Below are 25,538 nucleotides of genomic sequence, written 5' to 3'. Positions count from 1 at the left end.
TAAGTTAAAATATGTCTTTCATTCTTTAAATTGTGTGCATCAAGTATTTTGTCAGAGCAACGAAAAGCTAACCCACACAGATTTCTTTGAGAACTTCAACCAACTTGGAGATGCCAGGTGTCAGTTCTCAGCATCAGGGTTTACTCATTCTTTCATTCATTTTTTTTTTCACTTGTATACTACATGAAGTCCTTTTCAGATGTCCAGTTTACTTCCAGTCATCTTCTTGAAAATATATGGAAAATTATGGGAGCAGAGGAACGGGCTTAAGCATAATAATGTAGAAGCCGTTTATTAACCCGCTAAATGCTGCAATTCCCAGCTGTTCCTCACTGCAGAGAAAACTGTGGGTACAGCAGTCACTACAGTTGCACAAATGCCAGGAATTCTTTTCCTCTCAGATGCAACTTAGCTTGTATTTACATTTGACCCTTGAATTGACTCTTTTTGTAGCCACCTGGAGATTTTGGCCCCAGTATGTTAACAATTTTTTGGTGAATCATGCTGTGGTCATTATACGCTTTTTTGCTGACCAAATAGCAATCTTATTTTCAGTTTCATCTTTAAAATAGTTGATTGTACATAAGCCAGTATGTGTAAGCATAAAATACACATTAAGGAAATTTTTTTCCAGGGAGGAAAAATGAAACGCTTATCTGATTATTATATGTGGCAGTGTATAAAATGGCTGACACTCTGGGCTCTCAAGTTTCACACCTAGATGTGAGCATTACATTTGTCACTGGTTAATTTTGTGTCCTAGTACAAGTTAATGAAATCTGTCCAAGGCTCAGGTGATTCATTTAAAAACAGGGTTTGCTGTTAAAGATGAAAGTATAAATCATAAATAAAGCTCTAAATATTTGCATAATATGTAACAATCACTTCTTATTTTTGTGGTTGTGGTGATTGATATTGTTGAAGAATTATGTGAGAGGACTATAAAATGCAACGATGTCAGCATTTTTTGGGTGGCAGAGACACTCAATTGCTCTGTTAGGGAAGTGTGCAACAAGAATTTCCTTTGATAGCTCAAATTTTTCATCTTGTATATGCAGCCTTCCAGAACACACTTCAAATACAAATTTAACTCCAACACCTTCCTGACAGAAGCCTCCTATGTTGATAAAAGACTATTCCTCAGATACTTCTCTGTGAACTTCTCTTGGTGAAAAATTCTAGCTCCTCAAAACCTGGTTCCATTTTACATTCCTTCATCTTGAGCAGCCACTTCAAACTTCCCATCAGTGAAGGTTTTCCTGAAAAGTCTACCTCTCCCTGACCCGTCAGAAAGGTCAATAGAACCATTATTTTTGCAGCATATTTTGGTGATGTATTGGTATTCTAGGTTGCTTTAACAAAGCACCACAAACACAGTGGCTTAATATAAATATGTCTTACAGTTTTGTACATCAAAGTCTGACCCAGGTCTCACTCAGTTAAGATAGAGGGATCACATGACTGTGTTCCATTATATGGCCTCTAAGTACAAATCTCTTTTCTTACTCATTCAAGTGTTGACAAGATTCATTTCCATGCAACTGTAGGGCTGAAGTCTGGGTTTCCTTTCTGACTGTTGACTGGAAGGTGCCCTTGGCCCTCCAAGGGCTCACTTACATCTTTGTGCATGGGCTCCACATCTCAGAATACCGGTGGGACATACAGATCTTATCGTGCTGCCATATACAGATTCTGGCTTCCTTTCCCATTTTAAGAACTCATGTGATTAGGTTAGGCCTACAAAGATAATTCATCATAATCTCCCTGTCTCAAAGGCCATCACCTTAGTCATACTTGGAAGTTCCTTTTATCATAATTGGGCTTGGACATTTTTGATGAGTCATTGTTCCACTCCTACCTAGGTAGTTTTGTAAAGTCCATTTAGGATTTAAGTTATATGCAGTCATATATGAAGTACATCTGTTTATTCACTATGTCAGCATCTTGTATCCCTGTAAAAATTCTGCATGCTGGGGACTGACAAGGGGATTTGTCATAGCTTTTCTGTCGCGTTAGCCCGATCCAATCCAGAGGGGGTTCTAAGTAAGATGGTAGAGAAAGTCCTCAGGCAGATTGCTGAGTCAGTGGCTCAAGTGAGTCTATGAGTATTTAATTTTGTATCCTAACTAGTAAAATCTATGTAGGATTTATTTTATTTTATTTTATTTTATTTTATTTGGTACCGGGGATCAAACTCGGGTCCTTAACGCTTGCACAGCAGGCGGCGAAACCACTGAGCTAAATCCCTGGCCCATAGGATTTATTTTTTATTGAAAGAATAATTTAAGCATTTCCTTCTGATACAGGCTCTTCCCCAGGCAAGTGTCATGAATTTGACTGTATTTTAATTAATTTAAGAGATAGACATCATGATCATGAAGCTAAACTGCAAGGTTGTTTATGAGTTTAGGAGAAACAGATGTCTTAGTAGCATTTTTTAAAACCATTGCATTGCAATACAGGCAAAGAAGATATGTTTTCTGGATTATAGATATTTCTTTAGGAAAACAAGTTAGAGTATCTTTTTGTTTATATATTAATTTATGAGTAGAGTAATTGTATCATCTCATTTTAAGTGATCTACTAAAATTTCAGAACCTATCTTCTGGATATTTTCTTCTGAGCCTCATCCACAATCTTAATCTTCTCTTTTTTTTATCTTGTGACTTTTTGAATGTTTTTATTTGTATTATGATTGCAGTGCATAATGTTTACATTCCCTGTGTGGAGTCGGTCCATGTACATAACACAGTTTAATTTCTTCTTACACTCTTTTTTCTTCCTCTCCTTACCCTGCCTCCATTTCTTGACCATCTTCCCATTTGTCGAACCCCTTACTTCCTATTATCTATTTTTATTTTGCTTTTTATTTATGATTTGAGTTTCTCATATAACATAAACTATGCCATATTTAAGCTTGTATGTCTGATTTATGTTAATTAATATTATGGTCTTAAGGTGCATTCATTTTCCTACAAATGACTAGTTTATCTTTTATGGGAGAGTAGTACTCCATTGCATCTAAATACAATATTTTCTTTATCTATTCATATATGGATGGACATATAGGTTATTTCCAAGATTTAGCTATTAAGAATTATACTGCTATAAACATAGGCATGCATGTGTCACTGTAAAAAGATATTTTTAACCCTTTGGGGAAGTTACCTAGAAGGGGATATAACTGGGTCAGGAGGAATTTCTAGTTTTAATCTTTTGAGGAATCTACTCACTGATTTACCTAGTGACTGAACTACTTTACGTTCTCACCAACATTGTAGAAAGGTTCCTGTTTCCCTGCATCCTTGCCAGCATTCGTTATTATTTGATTTCTTTTTGTGTGAATGAGTGTGAAGATTCTATTTTATTATATCAGTATATGTGTGTAGTACATAATGTTTATATTCCATGTGCGAAGTTGGGGATGGAAAAAGGAATTAAGACATGTTATTTGGTTTCTTTCTGGATAGGATGGAATCTTGGTATTATTTCAATTTGCATTTCTCTAATGGCCAGCCATGTTGAATATTTTTTTGTGTATTTTTTGGCCATTTGTACTTCTTTGTGAAGTGTCTGTTCATTTCACTTTCCCATTTTTTATTGGGTCTTTTATTTTTGTCGGTTCTATCCTGAAACTTTAAACATGTAAAACAAAGAAATACACTTAACAAGAAGCAATTTCTAGTCTTTAATACATATTGTTCCTCTTTTTTCTCTGGAATTTTATTTCTTCTTCTCATCAAGCACAGTTCTAATTGTCTGATGAAATTACACTCAAATTATTCATTAGGAAACCTTCCTTTGTTTCTCTTATCTACAAATAATATAAAGCATTCCAGAGGTGTTGGGTGTTCCCAGGAAGTAGTACTGTATTCAACTCCATAAATACCAAATATGTTCCTGTATTGATTGACCAATAAGAATTACAATTGAACAATTAAATTAACAAGGCCATGTCTTAGAGATTTTTCTACAGAATATAATCTGAATCAATTGCTTCTTCTTCCCCAGTATCACTAATATGGTTAGGTTTTATTTGTTTATTTGCTCAAAGTTTGCAAGGATTCATTAGATTGCAGAATCTGATGGGTAACTTTATATTTAGACAACTCTTTCTTCCATTGAAGAGCTAGTGAAAACATTGTTCCAAAATTCTTTGCTCTTACAAAAAGTAGCATTAGATCTATTCATGGTTACAATAAACTAGGACTATTTAGCTCAAAGCTGATAAAAAAATTTCTAAATTCTCAGTTGATCTTATCTATTACTATCTGTAGTATGCTAAACCTCATGTTCTATATAATATAGAAATGGACCAAGCCATTGGGAAATGGTATTTCTTATTCTATAATGTATGGCAGAGCTAATTGCAAAATGCTATGCGATATCCTTGATTCTGCTTGAAATCATAAAAATGGGAGTTTAGGGGCTTGGAACTATTACTCAAATATCATTCATTTTTGCATCTTCCAAATGAAAAAAAATAGATCCATTATTCACCTTTATGATGAAATTTTACATTTCCTCATCAAGTATTAGTAAACATTACATAAACATTGGTTGACAGAATGGGGTGAAGGGTCGTCATCTCAAAATATATTTATTCACATATTAGTCTCTGGAGAACATTTTATCCTGAGGCAAATCCTCAATATAATAAAATAATTTGGGAAATAAAACGACGACAACTAGTGTGCACTTGGCAACTGATCATGGATCTCAATATTGTATTCTCCCAGACTCCAAAAAAAGAAAAATGATTTCAGAATGGCCTGTTGTTTTGGCAGGCAGTGAAAAGCAATCACATTTCTACATATTGAGTAGGAGTTGGTACTTTATAAATGGTTAATGCTGGTGTAATTCCAAGAGGCATTAGAAATATTAGAGTTGGTGGCAGCATTATGGCTCAGCAATACTGCATATAACCAGGAGCTGGGTAGCATCCATAGAATATTTATTACATAGCCAATCCCTTGAGAATATGTTTCTGGAAGCAAAATGAGATGATGAGGAAGGAAATTATGGAACAAATGATGGCAAAACAGTTATAAAGGAAATTATTCTTTTGGAAAAACAGATGCTTTGAAGTATGGAAGACATTTCTAACAATATATTCACCTATAGAAAGTAGCTCTTATTTAGATTTTAAGAAAAAATGGAAATTTTAAAAGGTGGTAAAAATATGAGAGTCTAGTAGATACTTCAAAATGTTTTTCTGCTAATCACTCACATTGGGCACTATATATATACACACACACACACACACACACATATATACACACAAACATGTGCATATGTGTGCCTTCACACATATATGTATAGATATCACATAATTATTTGATTAATGAACCTTTGTAATCAGGACCCACATTTTCTTTATCTCCGGTCCAATTATTCTTTCTCTAAGCCCCCCAGAACAGAGACACATTGAGTTGCTTACCTTTCCGTATCATTCCTTTGGCTGGCTTGGAAGCTCTGCTGCTCTTACTTTTGGGTCTACCAATACCTGGATGGCTTCATATCATTTTCCCTGGGATCCGGCCACTCTCCATGGCATTTGGTTCTCCATATTCATGTGCTTGTTTACCCTCTACACAGTTAATTTCTACCATTCTCTTTTTTCCTTGTAGAATATTCTACTCTAGACTTCCACTGTTTAATCTGTCTTTCCAGGAGCACAGGCTCAAAATACTCGACTCTTCTTCGTTCCTTCGTTTATTTCACTGAAGTTAGCTACTCCACCGCCACAGTCTTCATAGGGCCTAATATTTTCTCTCACACCTGCCCAATCTCTTCCATTGCCATTTCTGGCTTATCGCTTCATAGCTCACTAGTGAAGCAGCCTGCACTACCAAAAAGTAATTGCATAGGACACAACCTCCATGTTGAAAAGTCTTTGGTGTTTTCACTTGCTTTGCAAGTTAAATCCTAACTGCTTTGCCTGCCATTTATCAACTATACACATCAAACTCTATTCTTATTCAGTATTTTGGAGAGGGGACTACAAAATAATTCTACACATTTATACTTTCTCTTTGCTGGAATGTTCTCCCCTACCCATCTTCATTTACCAAAGTGTTTGTATTCTTTTCGAAAAGACGCAAATCAAATCTGATCTTGTTTAATAAAAGCCGAAAAACTAATTTCATTTGGTTCAAGTTGAACATATTTTTGAAAGTCTAACCACTCGTATCAGTCCTGTGATGGAAGCAAACTGTGGGAGAAACAGGGCAAGTGTCGACTGCATCTGGGTGTCGGAGCTAGGTAATTTGCATGGCATTTTCTGACTGGTGGGTGGAAGACATGACCTGGCCAAAGCCAGAGCCCCTGGCTCCTCATGTACAGCTCAACCTTGTGCTATGCAACAGCCTGTGGTATACTCATTCAGACCAGATGAATAACCCTCGGGAGGCCTGGAAATGAAACCTGGCTCTGCCATTTACTAGTGATACAAAGTTGGATGCGTCATTTAATAATTCTTTTCCATTTTTAAATCTTTGAAATGGCCTCCACAGTCTTATTGTGAGGTTAAAATATGATGATACATGTACAGTAATTTAGCACAATGCCGGCAATAAAGAAAGCCCTCAGAAAGGGGAGCACTTGTGATTAGGTCACGTGCCTGGAAGGCAGCTGCTCTCCAATTGCTGGCAGAGTAAGATCTCCAAACACAGCGGCCTGAAGATGGAGAGAAGCTCTTTTCACCTGCAAGACCAAGCCTCAAGGTGCTTTCCTTTCTCATTCCCGATGAGATATGTAAATCGTACCCCCAGCAGTCAAAAAGTTTTCTGTCAACCCACCAGCTCATTTTACATTTGGACAGTTTAAATGGTATTCACTTGCTGGCTAGTAATATTTTACTCGTATAACTGCAATCTTCTTTTGCTCTGTGTCTTTCTCACCAGAAGCATTGAGCTCCAGAATACAAACAATTTTATTAGCATTAGCATAAGTTTATAATATATAAGAATTACATCCATTTAGCAGAATTAATATGTATACATATATACATACATACACACACATACACACACACACATATATATATTATATATGTTGCATTTTACTCATCTGCCTTTTATTTTACCATACACTCACTTTGAAAAAACACTATGCACTTCAGAATATTTCTGATCCTGGAAAGCCCACAATTTAATTATTGAATTAGACTATTCATTTCTTTGTGAACATTGGATCAACAGGGAAGAATAATATTCAGATTTTGTCTAAACTCGAAATAATTCCCAGTATTATTACTAGAAAGTATATGAAATAGATAAATATTTACTGCATGTTCCTACCGTCTGAGCTAAAATCCCGACTGGCATTTACTGCTAAGGGGTCAACAAGGTATTGTGCCTTTCTGGGCAGCTCCTATGTTGTTTTCGAACAGAATTATTAGAATACAGAAGTGAAAGCATATATACATATATATATGTGTGTGTGTGTGTGTGTGTGTGTGTGTGTATAAGTTGTTCAACATAGTTTCTTTCATATAAGCATAATAAGCGCATGAAGCTTAAATGTCATTACTTATCATCAATGTATACTGTCATCATTATTATAATTTATAAAAAAATGTACTGTCTATGATAGCAGCTTCTGAGTTCCCTGCTCTTCATCCTGCAGATGTGTTTTATAATATTCTCCCTTTTCATTCTCTTGCTTTTCCTCAAGTACACTAAAAAAAAAATTGGAAAGGTTCCAGGAGGGCAACTCCAGGCTATGGGAGAACAAGGGTGAGGGATGGGCAGTAGTGAGTTCAGGGTCTTGTTCAAAGTGCACGTGGTTAGGACTAACTGACTTTTAACAATATCTGAGGTGTTATGTACAATATGAAATTGCAACAGCTGCCAGGGATCGTATTTGAGCAAATACGTATTGATAAATGACTAGAATGTTCTCTTTCCATTAAGGGAATCTTATTAAGTGAAGTGAATAACTCTTGAGAGTGTAACAAGATTTGGCGAATCAGTGCTTTTCTGGAGTACATAATTGTGCTTTCTGGAGCTAGACCACAGACACTCAATTATTTAGAGGGACTCTTGGGCACTCAGCCCATCAGATCTTGGGTGGTCCTTCAGAAGTTGCCTATTTGAGCTGCTGTGAAGAGAGAATTTTCATTAGACTTTAAAATATATGGTGTATCACACTCCAAAATATCTCCAATTATCTGCTGATCCAGCCATTGCCTTGATTCTGTAGAAATACTAAGATAGGGTCATATGAATGTGTAAAATTTATAGTGCTTCTTAGTCTTTGGAATCTCTTCCAATTTACCTTTTAATAAATGTTATTCTTATTTACATTTTTTGATAAAATATATTTTTAGAGGACTTCATCTGTTTTAATAGTTTAAAATGTAATAATATAAAGAAGATAATCATTTATCACTTCATGTGGCTACTTTTGGTGGTCCACAAAAACCTTTGCATGTGAATTTATTTAAACTTGTGACTACCTTTGAAACTCACTAAGTGATTTGCCAAGACTAATGACAATAAATAAATGCCAATAAACAGCAAGCCAGAAGATGAATTCAAGACTTCTGAATTTAAATTTGTCATGCTTAATTATACCTCAGTCTACCTAAGCCATAGATTTATATTACCCATATAAGTTAAAATATAAAATACATCTCATTATAGAAATGTTAGACATATCTTCGAGGGAAAATTATCATAGATATTACATGGTATGGCAATTTGTATTGGGTTTAAATTCTATGATGCAAATAAAAATCAAAGAAGATAAACCTGGGAGTCATGTTCAAATAAAAGTATAGGCTATTTTAAAATATAAAATAGATCATAAATACATAATTAGGTATTCTTTTTCATTTATTTACTAAGCAATATTTTTGCATGTCAAATAGTATCTACTAGTTTCAATCATCTGTCCTCCCAAATTCCCATGCTTTCTTCCACCTTCCAATTGTACACTTCCTATTCACTTTTCCATTTCCTTGCAGTAGAATAGTAGTCTTGAAACCTCAGTGTATAAGAAAAACCATTGGGGATCTTAGTAAAGCCTGATGTCTGAGATTTTACCCTAGGCAGTCCAGTACCGTAACCTGAGAAAAATATTTCTCATTCCCAATCACAGTAACTACTACACTATCTGCACCTCCATATAGAGCCAGATACTTCAATACTAACTAGCACCAATTTTGACTCTCTGTTTCCCTGATCTTCAGGAATACAAACTTATTAACCCAAGTTCTCTCATCTCTCCTTTTCCTACTTCCGAACCTTTTTGTTGTTTATCTCTTTCCCAACATCAGGAAATGAAAACTGATTAAAGAAAGATAAATCTAGACTTCATCTACTGAAAGCAGAGCTCTACAAGGACAATATGACAAATTATTAATTACAGTTCTTTCATAATTGACCTCTGAGGATGTTTGTCCCACAATTGATCCTCTCTTCCTCTGCTCCTTCACCAATTCTACTTTAGTTCAAGAAACAAGGGGGAAGGAGTAAGTTAATGTTCAGCCTATATGAATGGGTGATCCGAAAGGCAGGGTAAGGGAGAATGGATAAAATGCCAGATTGACATTTAAACATATGAAAGGATGAGCTTAAAGTTGTGAGTTTGAAAAACATAGCAGAGAAGTTCTAGAAAGTTCCACAGCATAAAGATCTTTTATAGAATGCTTTTGGATGACCTTGTGAGCTGAGAGACGGAATTCAAGTAAGCTGACCAGCTTGAAGAAATCACTATTACTTTACTTTTGGAGAAAGTTTCTATCATTCTGAAGTATTTTGATTATTTTCTGAAACACATTTAGACCAAGCAAACAGAACACTGGCAAGGGTACTTGATGGAGATTATTGGAGTGATACTCTGGATTGTTTGACTAAAGAAGTTTAATATTTGGTTAAGGAATGATCCAACACATTGGTAATGATATTCATTTTAATGCAATTTTCTGGTAAAGATAATATCTAGATCTTAATTTTCCCTCCATTTAAGTTGAATACATTCAGCACAATTGAACAATTTATTATTGCTAAGATTATTGACTCTGCCACGTTGGAAAATATAAAGCTGGCAAAAAATTAAATTTAGGAGTCACTCATCTCAAGAAAGACCATGAATAGATAATTTCCTTTCTGATGTTACACAGGGATTCCAGCACTAGGCATTAGAAATTTGCTAATATAGTTAGCAGATGTATCATTCATTTGCCCTTTACTTTGACAACTTCCGCATATGTCATAATGACTATGCAATCATGTTACCAATCACAAGAGGCGGTAGGGAAACTAAAGTCTTCCTATACCAAATAGTCATTGATTTTATTCAGTGATCATTCATAACTGATCACTGTAATCTCTTAGAAATATTTTTAAGAGATGTGTCTCATTTCACAAAAGTGAAATAGAAAAAGAGATTAGCAAGGGCTAGGGGATGTAGCTCAGTGGTACAGTTTTCCTAGTGTAGGCAGGGCTCTGGGTTCTAGTTTCAGTGTCACAAAAAGAGAGGAGGGAGGAAGCGAGAGAAAGAGGAAGGTGGGGGCAGGGAGAGAGAGAGGAGAGAGAGAGAGAGAGAGAGAAAGAGAGAGATACCATGAACCTTTTTTGTGTACTTTCCAGAATCTTAAATTAGTTACTGTAAGAAAAACACCAGTAGCAAAAACAATATGAAAACAAAGCAGAAAAGAAAGTATCAGAAAAGTATGCTAGTTTCCTATTGCTCCTGTCACAGATTATTATAAACTTAGTGATTTAAAACAACACAAATATATCATATTTTTTGGAAATCAAAGCCGTAAACAGATATTTTGGGCCAATATCAAGGTATCTGCAGTTCTGTTTTTTTTCTAAAATCTGTTCTCTTCCTTTATCCAATTTTTAATAGCCATCTATATTGCTTCACTTGTAGCCTCTTCCTTCATTTTCAAAGGACTTCTGCTCAACCTGTCTCCAATTTCAATTTTCTGTTTCTGATCTTCTTGCCTCTCTGTTATAAGCACTCTCCAGATTACAGATACAAAGCAATCTCCAAATTTCAGGATCATTTAATTCCATCTACGAAGTCTCTTTTGTGTGTGTTGGTTTTTTTTTTTTTTTGGTACCGTGGATCGAACTTGGGACCTTGCGATTGTGAGGCAGGCGCTGGAACCACTGAGCTAAATCTCCGGTCCTACGAAGTCTCTTTTGCTATGATAATATACTCAGAGACCTAGCGTTAAAATGTAACTTTGGGAGATATTTTTTACCCTATCAAATGCACATATTATTCTGTAAGCTTGGTTTTTAAAAAAACTAACCAACTTTTTTAAAGGAGGAAAGATTTATTTGGCTCACAGTTTGTAGAGGTGTAAATTGTTTTTGAAAATGTAGAGTTTTATGAGATTCACTGTCATACTTTTTGTTGGAATCCATTGAAACCCAAGACACTTAAAAATTGGATCTGTGAGAAATCTTATCTTGTCTGGACGTTGATGGGACACAATGTTCAATTTACACTAAAGTATTTTTTGTTCATTAAAATGGAGATTTTTCATATATTTTGCAGGTTTGTTACCATTGGATAGAATGTCCTTCCTTATCACGTTGTTGATAAATTTATAAATGGTTGTACCTTGTAGTTACTCTTTTCTGTATTTGTGTTAATTATTTTCCTGTCACTGTGACAAAATATCAGACACAATGTGAATGAGATGTTTAACTGGCTCATGGTTTAGGGAGTTTCAGTTCATAGTTGGTTGGCTCCAAGCCAGAAACATCATGGTGAAGGACATAGTGGAAGAAAGATGCTCATTTCATAGCATTCAGGAAGCTGAGAGAAAAGAATAAATACATCTTTCCTGGTGATGCCCTTAGTGACTACCTCCAACCAGTCCCTACCTTGTAATAGCAGACCCAGCTATAAAGTCATCAATAAATTAAGCCATTGGTGAGTATAACATCACCATGACTCAGTAATATTCCAGAATCCCCATTCTTGGAATGCAGGAGACTTCTGAAGGACATTTTAGATCTAAACTATAACACAACTATGTTCTGATCTTTCTCTTCTACAAAAAAAAGCTGTTAAGTGATTATTTTTTCTTAAAACACTTTGGCAACCTCCACATTTAGACATAATTGTACAAATACACAATTATGTATGTTTCCTTTGAACCCAATTAAAGCAGGATATATCATAATGTCCACAACAATGTGCAAAAATTTGCTTTTATATTATGAAGAGATATACACTAAGACATATTTAATTTTTCAGTCTTTGTTCCTGTCTCAGATTATTTTCATTTACTTTGTTCTTCTAAGTATCATCTGAATATTTTTACTTGCATACATTCTTTTGTAACTTACAAAAAAATGAGAATGATTTTCAAATTCCTGTTCAAACTGAATTAGTTTCTTAGAAGGTTTCATTTCTATCCCCACTGTTCATCACTGAATGTCTTAATTGTATTAAATAAACGTATGTGTATACTGAAATCTTAGTGGATTCTTAGTAATATCAATTGAACTGAAGAAAAGTGCATTATCCTGTAGAACAAATGCCTTTCATTGAATAATGCATAACTTTAAGGAAAGCCTAAAGAATTAAAATGATTCCAAGTACCTGCACCTCTTGGCCAAAGACTGTGCAATTAATTGATGGTATTATCTGAAAGAAGCGATGACAAAAAGAAGCTGTAAACACTGACATTCAAATTTAATTTTTTGAATGTATGCCATGCAATTAATATTATTCTTTGTCATATGACATCCTTGGCTGCATTTCACTGAAACATATCTATGATTAGGTATTAGTGCTGTTGGGATCAGATTAATGTATTACTTCCTTATTCTATAGAGTGTTACCCTGCACAATACCTATTAATGTGAATATTCTGTAGATTCAAACCTATGTATAGCTTTGCAAGAGCTATAAAAAAGTGTTTATGAATTGGGGTGTACGTGTGTGTGGGTCTAAGTGTTTTTCTGGATGAGAAAATTCTACCTGTGGTAAGGGAGAAAGACCGCTGCAGGTTAGTGCTTTGTCTTTGTCATTTTAATGCTGACTAAAGATTCTTGGCACAATCTGATTTTAACTAGTGTTTATGGAAAATTCTCTGTATTTCTTCTGTTTTTAAATCTATTTATAGTTTGTTCTTCAACATCAAGGACTTTAATCCATTAAGGATAGTAACTTTTATTTACATTTACATTAAAATTTTCAGCATATTAAATACACACGCTGTTAATTACCTATTAGTATACAAAAGATAAGACATTTCAGGATCAATCACATAAAATGAATTGAGTGGACAACGAGTATGTACATTGTAATTAATACTCATAGGAAGGAAATAATTAAGTGAAGTCTTTGCTGAATGTCTCATGGGAGATGGGAAAAGATAGAGGTGCTCTAATCCAAGGGAAATATTGATTTATTTAAACTTGGTCTGCTGCATAGTGAGAAAGCAATGCTAATTTTCAGATAGGCATATTCAGCACCCCCAAGTCTGATCAGGAACTTTTGTAGACAGAGTTTCCTGTTATATACTACTTGTAGGTCAGTTGTAGTTATTCTTCCTCAGCAGATCAGCCAGATTTACTTTATGTCCTCAACGATCATCTTGCTTTCTAAAAATAAATCTGTGCATGTGCCAGAGACACACCAATACAGAGGCTGACATCAGCCAAACCCTGCATTGCCCAGTGGGCAGTGCTGATCTGGAGTCAGAAGACTGAGGAAGATGCAGCTGATACCTTTGGCAGGGACCAAGTCTTTTTTAAAGGAGACCCCAGGAGGGACACAGATTGTGCTAGTCTAAACCTTCGGGCAAAAAGCAAGTTGTTTTTAATAATAGTCATCCTGGTGACACTTACACTTACAGGAGGAACACAGGAGATAGAGCTTCACAGTTTTATGTTTTGTTTTGCATCTTGCCCAAGTCATTGATGTTAAAATATAACATAGTCTGCATCAATGGAAAATTAGGAGAATAATTTCCAAGTTATTTATAATTTGCAACCAAGACAGCCATTTTTCTTCCTAGTACACAAATGGACTCATCACTAGCAAAAACATCTGATATTATCAGTGTGTTTTCCCCCAGCTAGATGAGAATGGATCTGCTGGGTGAGGGAAATTAACCTCTCATGACAGTTACGTACAACATTTTTGACAGTTAAATGATCATAGAGCATAACAGGATTAAATTAAATATTTATGCATTTTCTTAAATTCTTAACACTATGAATGGAATTAAATGTGCAGCAAACTTTTTTACTTGTTTAAAACATAATCATAAATTTGACAGTCGGGTCTTGTCCAATAGTTCCTCTTGTTTATCTGTAATTTCCCAGTTGTGTGGTGGCCCAGGACTGTCGATGCTTTGTTTCACAATCGCTGCTTATGTAAAAACTGATTTAACAAATCCACCGATCATTATTGCCACTGTTTGGTGTGAGAACTGAGGCAAAAGAAGAGTCTGATACTGATACCTGTTGATCCACCACAGAAAGATAGTATGAGGGCAGCTGCTACGGCAGCTGAAAAATATTTAACTGAGAAATATGACCTTGCATTCCAAGGGGCATGTGCCAACCTGAGGTCAGCAGCCTGAAGCAAACACAGGTCTGTGTTTCTTCTAGGAAATTCATGTTTTCACCATTAACTGGGAAAGATTTTACAGAGAAAAAGGTGAAAGGGGGAAGGGAAACAAAGGATCCTATTCTATGAGTCTTCTGTCCTTTTTCATGTCTATTCCCCTTAAGTCAACTTCAGATAATTAACTGATTGCAGATTTTTGCTTGCCTGAAAAAATATAGAATTTTTTGTGTGATTCTTTTCAAAGTGTGGAAAAGCTACTTCTGTGGCAACCATAAATTTATCCAGGTTCAGACTTGAATAGGGTTTCTGACACATGTGAAATGCTGTGACTCTTCTTGCATGGTAGGGAAACAACTACCAACAGCTACCTACTCTCAACTGCTTGAACTTTTCAGGACACCAAAGTTCTTAGAGTCAAGTCAGACAGACTGAACTGTCTAACAAGGTAGATGTGTCACAGGGTAGGTCAGCAAACCCGTATCACTATCACTTGCATCAGATCACAGCTCGGCCAGAACAGCATCCTTGCCAGATTTCCAGCAATGATGAGCTTGCATCTGTCCCTGGTCAAGCACGACTTGTGCTTCAAGAGCAAAGAATTCACCTTCTTATTATTTCCATTCTCTGCTTTAATCATTTGCGCATATTTAATCATTTGTGCACACAGAACGTACATTGCTCTAGTTTATCATTGTAAATACAGTAACATAATGCCTGGCATAGAATAACCATGTAATAAATACTTGTTGGAGGAATTACTGCTGAACAGTTGAAAACTGCATACACATAGTCTTGTAGAGTAACAATAGGATTTTGGATGACAGGAAATTTGAAGCTCATTTATTTTCTGTATTAGTTTAGACAAAATTCTTCACTTCTCTGAATCTCATGATTTTATCTATAAAATAGGTATAGTACTGTTCAACTCATAAAATTGTGGTAAAGATTAAAGGAATGGGTACACTTCATTCCTCAGAGCATGGGTTTGCATCATTTACTGGTTTATATCCTATGAAGTGGAACTTGCATTAAGGGCCTGAGTGTCCACAGGATGTTGGTGTGATCTGGCAGGACATAATTCTCTCTCTGGTGCCTAATTTCTTGAAGACCTATCTTAGCTTTGAAATCTGTTTCTTTGTCATATCCTGTCCACCTCTCCAAAGAAGATTCGCTCAGAAAGTGTCCCATCAGATTGCACTTACAATCTCACATAGAACTTAACATTGCTTAACATCAAAAATCCTATTTAGGGGTTAGCCTTGTCTTAGTTTTCTATTGGTTTTATAACAAATTGCATGAATTCAATGGTTCAAAACAAATTTAATTTATGTTGTGTAGTTCTGGAGGCCAGAAGTCTGAAAATGCTCTCCCTGGACTTCGAGAAACAGTTTCTTTACTTTTCCCACCTCCCAGAAGGATGGTACATTATTTGGCACATTAATCTTTCCCATCTGGAACGTTAGCAGTGGCCACTCAAGGTCACTTGACCTTGACTCTTCTGCCTCCCTCTTCCACATTTAAGGAATTTATGCTTCCATTCCACTTGTCTCCATGACCCACGGTAATCCCCCCTTATTAAAATCCCTTAGTTAGCAAGCTTATTGCCATCTACAGTCTTAGTTTGCTCTTGTCAAGTAAAGAGGCAGAGTTACAGATTCCAGGGGTTGGGACGTGGATCTCATTGGGAGGGCACTGTTCAGCCCACGATGGCCACTTTACACGAAGCCCTTCACTGACAGGAATCCAGTTCGTGTTCAGATGTTCTGAGAGGCAAATGTTGCTTCTTTTATACATAAGAGAAATAAAACCGAGCAAGATGTGATTTCTTGCTGTATGGGACTGGCCATTGGCAGGTAAGGATTCTGAGCTTCTTTTTGCTGCGAGCTGTCGAGTTCTGTGTTCTTGGCATCAGAACATGAAGCCTGTTACTCAGGACACTTTCATCCTTTTCATCTCCCTTCTTTCAGACACTGACCCCAGGAGCTTTCCCAGTTCACTGTGTGATGGAAGCATGTGTATTAATACCCACTCTGTTACTTGCAATAGCTTTCACTCTGTTCCATGCCAATAACACTGTGAAACACAAATAAGCCTACCTCTGCTTTCAAATATGAAAGAAGAGTTTCCCATGTGCAGACATAGGAAAAACGAAGTCCATAATTGGTAAAATTTAAGTTTCTCAATTTATTTTTAAATGATAAAATAAAATACGTACACATGTATTTTACATATATTTAAATATGTACATAGTATTATTGAAGCAGGTTCAAAGATTGGCATGATAGTTTTGAATATATACTGGGCTACTTTGAAAAGGCTCCTATATCTGTTGCTTCTTAATGCCAATATTGAAAGAGTTCTGCTGAGTGAGTGGAATCACTCATATATAGTGAATCCTGTTGTAAATGTCATTAGTATGTGTAACTCATTTATGCAGTATCTAGGGGTTGTACTTTATGAATCAGATATGACTGTGTTAATAAGATATATACCAATAAACCTCGAGATCTTGGGGGGGCGGTTAGAAAAATTTACTTCAGATTTACTGTCATCTCATAAGCAATCCAAATTCTGTTTATGAACCCTGGCAAGTTATGAAGTGAAGAAAGGCTAGATCTTATCCCTTCACCTACAAGGTAATTCTGCAGAGTAAATGCGTTTGCTGAAGTTCAGAGGGACCTTGCAAGGAAACAAGGCAGGCCTGAAACTTCCCTTCTCCCACCCTAATCCACTAAGATTTCTGTTTTAATTCCTTTATCAAATGTTTCCTTTCCCATGCTGCAGATACAGTGCAGAAAGCTTTGAAGACAGACTTTGTTTTAGTCCCTATTTCCTGTTCCTCTTGAGATTCTGGGCTATAGTGAGGTGAGAAAAAGAAAGGGAATCAGCTTTCCATTTACTCTAAGTGGATCTAAAGACGAAAGATGGACCTTATCTTTATTCCAGAGATATTAAACTTCTTTCCATTTTGTGTTTTCTTGGGTAAAATTAAAAGAACTAATGTCGTCTTGCACTGGAAAACATACAAGTCCTCTTGGGACAACAAACATAATTCATTCTCTCAGGCAACCAGTGAGATCACTTCCTGGTTGCTGAGCTTATAGGTTATTGAAACTTCTGGAGCTTTGTTAAATATAGCCCTTTAATGAATGCCCTCCTTCTAATTAGGATAATGATGATACATTTTGTTGTGGATTTTTCTTTCTTTCCTTTAGGGAAACTTTGAAAAATTACCTATAATGTATCTGTCATGTAGGGTTGATTGGAATTGAAAATCCTGCTGGATTAGCAAGAGAAGACGCAGTGTTCTTCAGGAAGTGTGTTGGAGCTAGTGGAGAACATTGTTTCTTTTCAGTGAGTTTAAAGTTTTATAAAATATTGGGCAATCTTGAACTAACCACATTTTCTTAAAGTCTTCTATGTGGAAGGGAAAAGCCATTTCCCAGGTCTTTTCAGGCTGAATATAGGTGATGCCATCATTTTAACTTTTAGAAAGGTTTTTAAAATTTGTTGCTAAATAAAGGTAACTGTAAGTGTCCTGTGAGAGCAGCAGAACGCTATTTAAGGGAGGCAGGGGATGAAACTTAAAGCTGATTTCTTAATTTAAAAAAAAAATCACTGTATTCCCTCTGGTAAGTAAGTGTGGCAGCTTTGCATGATCAAAAGGCGATGAGCCTGAAGTCAGGGTTCTTAGATTCGAATGCTAATGAGGCTTCTTTTATATCTGAAATTTGGGTAATGCTAACCCCACCATTTTTTAGTTTCTTCAAGGATAATGGGTGAATGACATGATCAATCTCACAGCCAGCTTATGTGACTTACCTTCATCCATTCATTTAATATTAATGGAGGCACTAAAACCAAAATATTAGTAGCATACACAAAGGTTTATTTTACTATTTCAATGCAACAGGTCTAGCATGAGTTCTAAGTGTGCTAGCATACTGAGCTCTGGTCACAGGAAAGTTAGAATACCTAAGCAACTTGCTACTGGCCACAAAGAGCAGCATCATTTTTATCTAGAATTTGGTATGAAGAGAAACACTTTCTTACTGTTCCAAAATCTAGAAAAGTTTGGAAGCCATAACTGACATGTATAACACCAACTTAGTGTATAATTGTGCATGTTGGAGTTAAGGAAATGAAAGTATAGAGAAGTTAACTCAATTGCCTAAATTCAGACACCAGGGAAAAGGTGAAATTCATTTGAGTCTGAGTTTATGTATTCAAAGATGTGCAAATGCTTATCAAACTCTACTGCACTTGCATAAGTAACCTATTTCTTAAGTCGTTCTGGTTCACCCTTTACTCAGGTACCTGGTAGGATTTTATTACCTTCCCTTCTTCACTCTAAGTGTGGCCAGGGACTTCCTCATGCCATTTAGGCAAGAGAAGTAGCATGAGTTAGTTGGAGTCGAGCTTTGTCATCCCAGCAGTGCTTACAGAAGCTTGTGAGAAGGGGTTGCGTCTGTACCTTAAGTGACAATCTAACATCCCACAGTGTCATTAGAGCAGCCCACAGTGAGGAAAATTGCCTATGTAGTGCACATAATACCAGCAAGAAATACATTTGTGTTGTTTTGTTAAGACACTGGACGTTGAGTGCTGTGTGATTGCCAGTTAGTGAGGTGCTGGTCAGTCTTCCTCTGTGGTTAGGCTACGCCCTGAGCAATGAAGCCAAGTGTTTCCATTGTGATGGCTTGAATGCTTTCCACCATTGTGACTGTATTTGGAGGTGAAATCTATTATGATCTGAATGTATCCCTCAACATTCATGCATTACAAACTTAATTCTCAATTCACTAGTGTTGGAAGGGGGTGTCTGAAGGGAGCTGTTTAGATCATGAGATTTCCTCAGGAATGGATTGCTATAAAAAGGATTTGTGGGAGTGGAATCACTTTTCTCCTTCATACCAGGTAAGGAAAGATCCAGTGTTCATCCTCTCCTGAGGATGCAGCAATAAGGCACAATCTTGGAACCAGAGAGTAAACTTGCCCATGCCTTTATCTTGGACTTTCCAGTCCCTAGAAGTGTGAGAAGTGAATATCTGGTTTGTGTAAATGATGGGTCTGCAGTGTCCTTTTGCAGCAGCACAAAATGGACTAAGTGACATAATCAGCTTATGAGAGTGGGCCTCTCTTGGATGGAGTTTGTGCCCTTTTAAAGAAACCCCAGAGAAATCTCAGCCATTCCTGACACGTGAGGTTGACGGTAAGCAGAGAGCTATTCGTGAGTAAGCAGGTCCTCATCAGAGGCTGAACCTGCCTCAACCTTTGACTCTCCAGCCTCCAGAACTGTGAGAAATAAATCTGTGCTGTTTATAAGATGCCCAGTTTATGGCAGCGTTTGCTACCGCAGCATGAATAGATGAAGGTGCCCAACTAGGGAAGATTTTCAGCTCTTGATATGGTGGCACTGAAGGTGGATACGGGTTGGGTTGAAGTGGATTGAGTCAGTTCTGGAAAGACAGCAACAGCCCAGCTCCAGGACACACGCAGCTCAGGTGAATGACAGTGAGAGGAAGGGTTGTGACTTCTGACTTTACTGAGCCTGCAGCACTCAGAGGCAAAATTAAATGGGATACTGGAGACAGATGCACATGCATTTTTTAAACCAGGCATATGATAACTAAACAAATCTCTTTTAAGGTAGGATCCAACATGTAAAGGTCTTGTGAAAATTGCCACACTGTCAACCAAAATCGACATGCCTTTTGTAGTCTACATCAATTCTAAACTGTAGCATTATGATCAACTTCTTTTTAAATAAGTACCAATCTGAATGCTAAATTTAGATAGTTTCATAAAAATATGCAATGTGTTCTGGAACATTTATCTTTATCTCTCTATTTAGATAAATAGATTCATTAGAAATTTATAACACAAATTCTATTTCTGATTGGTTTAGCCTCCCTCTGACACTTGTCTTCCAAATAATAATAACAACACTTTGAAATTTTAACAATTTTAAGAACTATCAAGACAGTTATTTGTACTCTTAGAAGTAGTTGCTCTAAGTGGCAGAGACTGCTAGATGTTAATCAGTCCTATTAGATTTTTCTGGACACACAAAAAGACCACATTTCTCTGGGCTCCCTTGTAGATTTGTGGCTAAAAAACTGACAAACACCATGGTCAGACCATACCCAGTTTATCTGGTCCTCTCTTTTGGCTATAGCCTGGCTGAATGTAGAGGATTTGGTAAAAACTCCCAACTAACGGTACTACTAGATGGATAAAACCAGGATTCCCAGATTAGTGGTGTTGTAAGCCCACTTGCTCAATGTCAATTGAACTTTGCACTGAGTTATTTTATTTCATGTTGTTGTTTGAGTTAAAGCAGCTAGTGTTAATGCACCTAATACCTTCTTCCTAGTTAGATATACTATATTTGCTTTGATGTAAAACATTGGCACGTTGTTTTCTATTTCATGTGCATGAAGAAACTGAGGTACAGACTATTTCAATAAAGCAATTGGTTTAGCTGGGGAACAATTTAGATTACCTTAGTAGAAACACAAGTAATTCAGGATGAGTTAAGTGTATAATATGGCTGTTTTCAGAACATTAAAGATGACCAAAGATAGAAGAGATAATTGCTTATTGCATCTCCCAAGCATAAAAGATAAGTAGCCTCTTTTCCTACTCATAAGTTTTAGAAGCTTGTTGTAGAGACTCATAGTATGGGATTATTAAATATTCCTTTTAATAGTAAGTAGGAGAACATTATGGCCTATTGTTGAAAGCCGCAAATTTAATTCAGGTTCATCAAAATGCTCCAAGTCTTGAGGTGTTGAGTCCTCAAAGGCTCCTGTTCTAATTTTTGCTTACTAAAACTTGGTGGAAAAATGATTTTTTAAAAAAATCAAATGAGTAATTAATAGCCTGTGACAAACACGGCTTGCTCTACCCACATGGTCTTTCAAAGAAGTATCTGCTGTCCTACTGCAGGGAGTAAAGTTAGCAAAGATCTTAGCTGTCAGCTCCACCAGTACCTGCTACCTGTGGTGAGCCAGGGCCAGATATTCATCCAATGACAAGTTCTGGTGAGTTGACCAATGGTACTCACTCATGGGCTCCCAGTGGCTTGACTGAGTCTTGGGCTGACCCCAATCCCAGTCCCAGCTGGATACTCTCTCGGTTCAGTCCTGCCTCCTGTCATGTCTTCTTACAGAGACTGATCCATAATAAGCATCTCCCATCCCAAATTGGTCTCCAATCTCTTTCTGGGAAACCCAAGCTATGACACAGACTATTGAGGGGCTGGAAACTGATAGGAAGACATCATTTTAATATTAAAAATTGAATATAATTTTTGTTTCAGCAAAAACACACTGACCAGTCAAACCCTAATATAGTCACCCCTCTGTGCTATATCTTTATATTCCTACATACAAGTTCAGCCAACTGTGGATTGAAAATATTTTGAAAAATATGCCATCTGTTCTGAATATATACAGGCTTTCATTTTCCTCATCATTATTGCCTAAACAATCCCATTTATCACTTATCTACATAGCATTTACATTTTATTAAGCACCATAGTAATCCAGAGATGATTTAAAGTATAGGAGAGAATGTACATAGATTATATACAAATACTATGCCATTTTATATGAGGGACTCAAAAAGCCCATGAGTTTTAGTATCCTCAGGATTTTTCTGGTTCTGGAATTAAGGTCAAACATTCTTAAATTTATATCAAAATTTCTGACTAGTTTTCTTCCTTTATTTATATTTTACTATTGTTTTCTAGTAAGGAATGCTTTTTTCTTTTCCTCTTCTAGTGCAGGAAGGAAAGTTAATTTATTAATTCAATGCAGTATATGGCTGCCAGAAATAATAGAGATATATAATAATAAGTGGTACACAGGATAATCACTTTTTAAACAAATTTGGCCCATAAATGTTGATAGGAATTGTTTTTATTTAGACCTGCACTTTTGTGTCCTCCTCCCTCTTCCAATAAAGATGAGTGTATCCAACAATATAAGACAAAAGTGACCTAATATATGAGATATGATCAACAAATATAGTGAATTTTTTACATTAAAATTGTTACAATAAAACATATATTGCCATGAATCTCCCTGAAGGTGGTCCCCTTTGCTTCAAACACATTTATCCCATCATTCTTGCCAATTTCTGGAGGAGTTCTGGAAGTCTTCTTTCCTGAGTGTCTTTAATTGCACTCTTGTGGTTGCCTGAATGTTTTGAATGTTTAACTTTCATGATTATGTTGACTTTAGGGAAGAGCCAGAAGTTAATGTGGATAAGGTTGGTGAGGATACACCACAATGTTTCTTTGAACCTGGCCTTTCTGCTGGGTGATTCTTGGCAGAACCATTCACATTTCTGATCTACATCATAGAGACGCTCCGAAAAATGATTTCTAGAACTGCTTCAGAAAGTGGCAAAAAGGTTAGGATAAGTGTGTTTGAAGGGAGGGTGAGTATTTTGAGGGAATTAATACGATGTGTATTTTACAGTAATAAACTTTTTTTTTTTTGGTACCAGAGATCGAACTCGGGTCCTTGCACTTGTGCAGCAGGTGGTGAAACCACTGAGCTAAATCAGTAATAAACATTTTTATGTAAATATTCATGCATCTTTTGATCACCCTTTATATCTCTCAGTATTGTCTTTACCATAATTATAAATGACTATTCCTATAATATTATATTATATCTACTTCTGGAATCACAAGTATTGAAGCTTTAAAACTGGCTTGTTTATTAAAATGTTGCATCCAGTTCACCCCAGTTTGGACAAGTATACATTTCTGGAGTACGTTTGGACTCCTTCTCACATGGAACTGTAAAAATGATATTTACCTATGTTATGAAATAAGACACTATAAAACTTCCATTTTACAAAACTAGTATCTCTCTGCATTGCTGGCCATTGGGACTGACACTGACCATTCGTGACCCAGTTCTTCAGTTTAGGAAGAACAAGTAATATTTTATTGTAGATAAGTCAATTGTTATTATAAATAATTTATATGAATTATCATGAGTCTTCAACCCTAAAAAGGAATATCCTTATCACAGTCATCCCATTTCAAAGAAAGGGAAAATGAGGCCTGGAAATCCCAATAAGGTGCTGTGGGTCACAGAGCTAATTCAGAGCAGCTAGGAATCATCCTCTAGCAGCCTCTTAGTCACTAGAGTATTCAACTAATATTCAAGGTAAGGGGATACCTGGAAGGATTCTTTGAATAAAAAATACCAATAAAAAGACAACCCACTCAATTATGAGTCATCCTTAATAAACACTTGCTAGTCATGTACCTAACTAATGGATACCCAGGTCAGTAGGTCCGTATGTATTTATCCAGCACTGCCTTGGGAGGTTGTGTCATAGGAAAGTAGGATATAATTGGGAAGAGGAGGGATGAAGCTAAGAGAGAAAGATCTAAAACAAGAAGGGCACTTGGGAAAAGGCAAGTTTGGATGGCAAGCAACACGGAATGGGCCCACTGGGGCCAGTGGAGAGAAGCCTAAAGGCAGTGGATATATTCTGCGTGGGGTTGGGATTTGATGTGTGGAAAGAGAAAAAAGCATAACGTCAAGAAATGATTTACTCTTTGGCTGGCTGATTCTTTTCAAGATTATTTTAATTTCTCTTCATAACACTGAACCACAGTGCCAGAAATGTAGTCCAACTTGAATTTTCAAGTAGATTTAGGTCTGTTCTCAACTTTAAACTCATATAAGAATGGTTATTTACCAAAGTCAAATACAAAGGCATTTATGTTGCCTACAAGATGGTGAACTTGTGATGTAAGTGACTTAATAGTTAAATAACTACAAGCTATCCATTGGAAGAACTTAGTTTCTAATCAAAACTCAAAATACAAGATCTATGAATTTTTTTGTGCCTATTCCTCGATTCAATATGGTCTCTTTTAGAATTCTTTGACTTCTAGCACCAGATGAATTGTACAATTTTCTAAGTATTTTAATCTTTCTAGCAACTGATGTCTTAGAAAAATTTAAAGTATTATTTTTCCTTGTTTATTAGAGAAAACCCACTTTAAGACTCTTCCAGAATGGGTTTCCATACCTCAAGTCATCACCTATCTGACATTTTAGGTCCAGCTCTGCTTTCCTCAAACATTTTAATGACTGAGCAGGTCTTGATGACTTATTTTGCAAAGGGAGTGCTTTTTGCATGGGAAGATTACATTGTTTATATAAATTACTTCGAAGTTTGGAGGATCTCTTTCTAGAGACAGGGCTTCTTCCTGTTATTAGTTCACAGAAATATGCTTTACTCTTTGATCTTTGTATTAAATAAACACAATTCATATACTGAATTCTGATGAGTCATGAGCTTGACAGTGCTAAATTACTTTTGAAAGAAAAAAAGAAAAAAATCAACCTGTCTTCTTTAAAAAAAAATCTGCTCTAACTTCTTCACTGCTGAAAAAGAGCAGAGCTCTCATCAAAGTGTGACTCATGTTAAAATATCTTATGATTTTCTCCCTCCTTCTTCTGCCTCCTGAAAAGCTGGCCATGTATTCAGTTATTTTCTAACAAGTTGAAAGTCACATAAAGGATTGAATAGAAGGGGAGGCAATATTTAGCCTAATTCTTCATGATAATACAGCCAACTACTGCAAGAATGCAGAAGTGTTCACAATTACAAATTATAATGATATTACTGTATATATAAAGATATATAGGAGTTATCTCCCCCTAACCAGTATACTCCTGTATAACCAGTTAGCAGAATGGATAAAATGGGTGACTGTTAAAAAATAAAAAAGCCCACCATGGGTTGGTTTAGGCTACTGCAGTTACTGCTCTGTTCTCAGGTCTCCAGGAAAGAAATATACACCTGTGGCAAATAGTTAAACCTATGTCCTTTCATCCTTTTCTCTACTATTTGGACCAGAAATACCAACAGCTATTGAAGTGGACAGTTGTTTTTCTACCTTTAAGTATAAGAGGCAGTACAATGGTGGAGCTATA

The 25,538-nt window shown here is 36.2% G+C and overlaps 1 long non-coding RNA gene across 1 annotated transcript in view; it reads left to right on the top strand.

The window, feature by feature from the left end:
• The window catches only part of LOC147828773 (uncharacterized), a 188,137-nt gene that overhangs the window by 122 nt on the left and 162,477 nt on the right, over positions 1–25,538 (top strand). The gene's annotated exons all lie outside the window — the stretch shown is intronic.

Source organism: Heterocephalus glaber, unplaced genomic scaffold (assembly GCF_053883595.1).
Source record: "Heterocephalus glaber isolate CG9 unplaced genomic scaffold, H.glaber_assembly_v1.0 deba00000937, whole genome shotgun sequence".
Classification (NCBI taxonomy): Eukaryota; Metazoa; Chordata; class Mammalia; order Rodentia; family Bathyergidae; genus Heterocephalus; species Heterocephalus glaber.
This window is presented reverse-complemented; position numbering and strand designations above follow the sequence as displayed.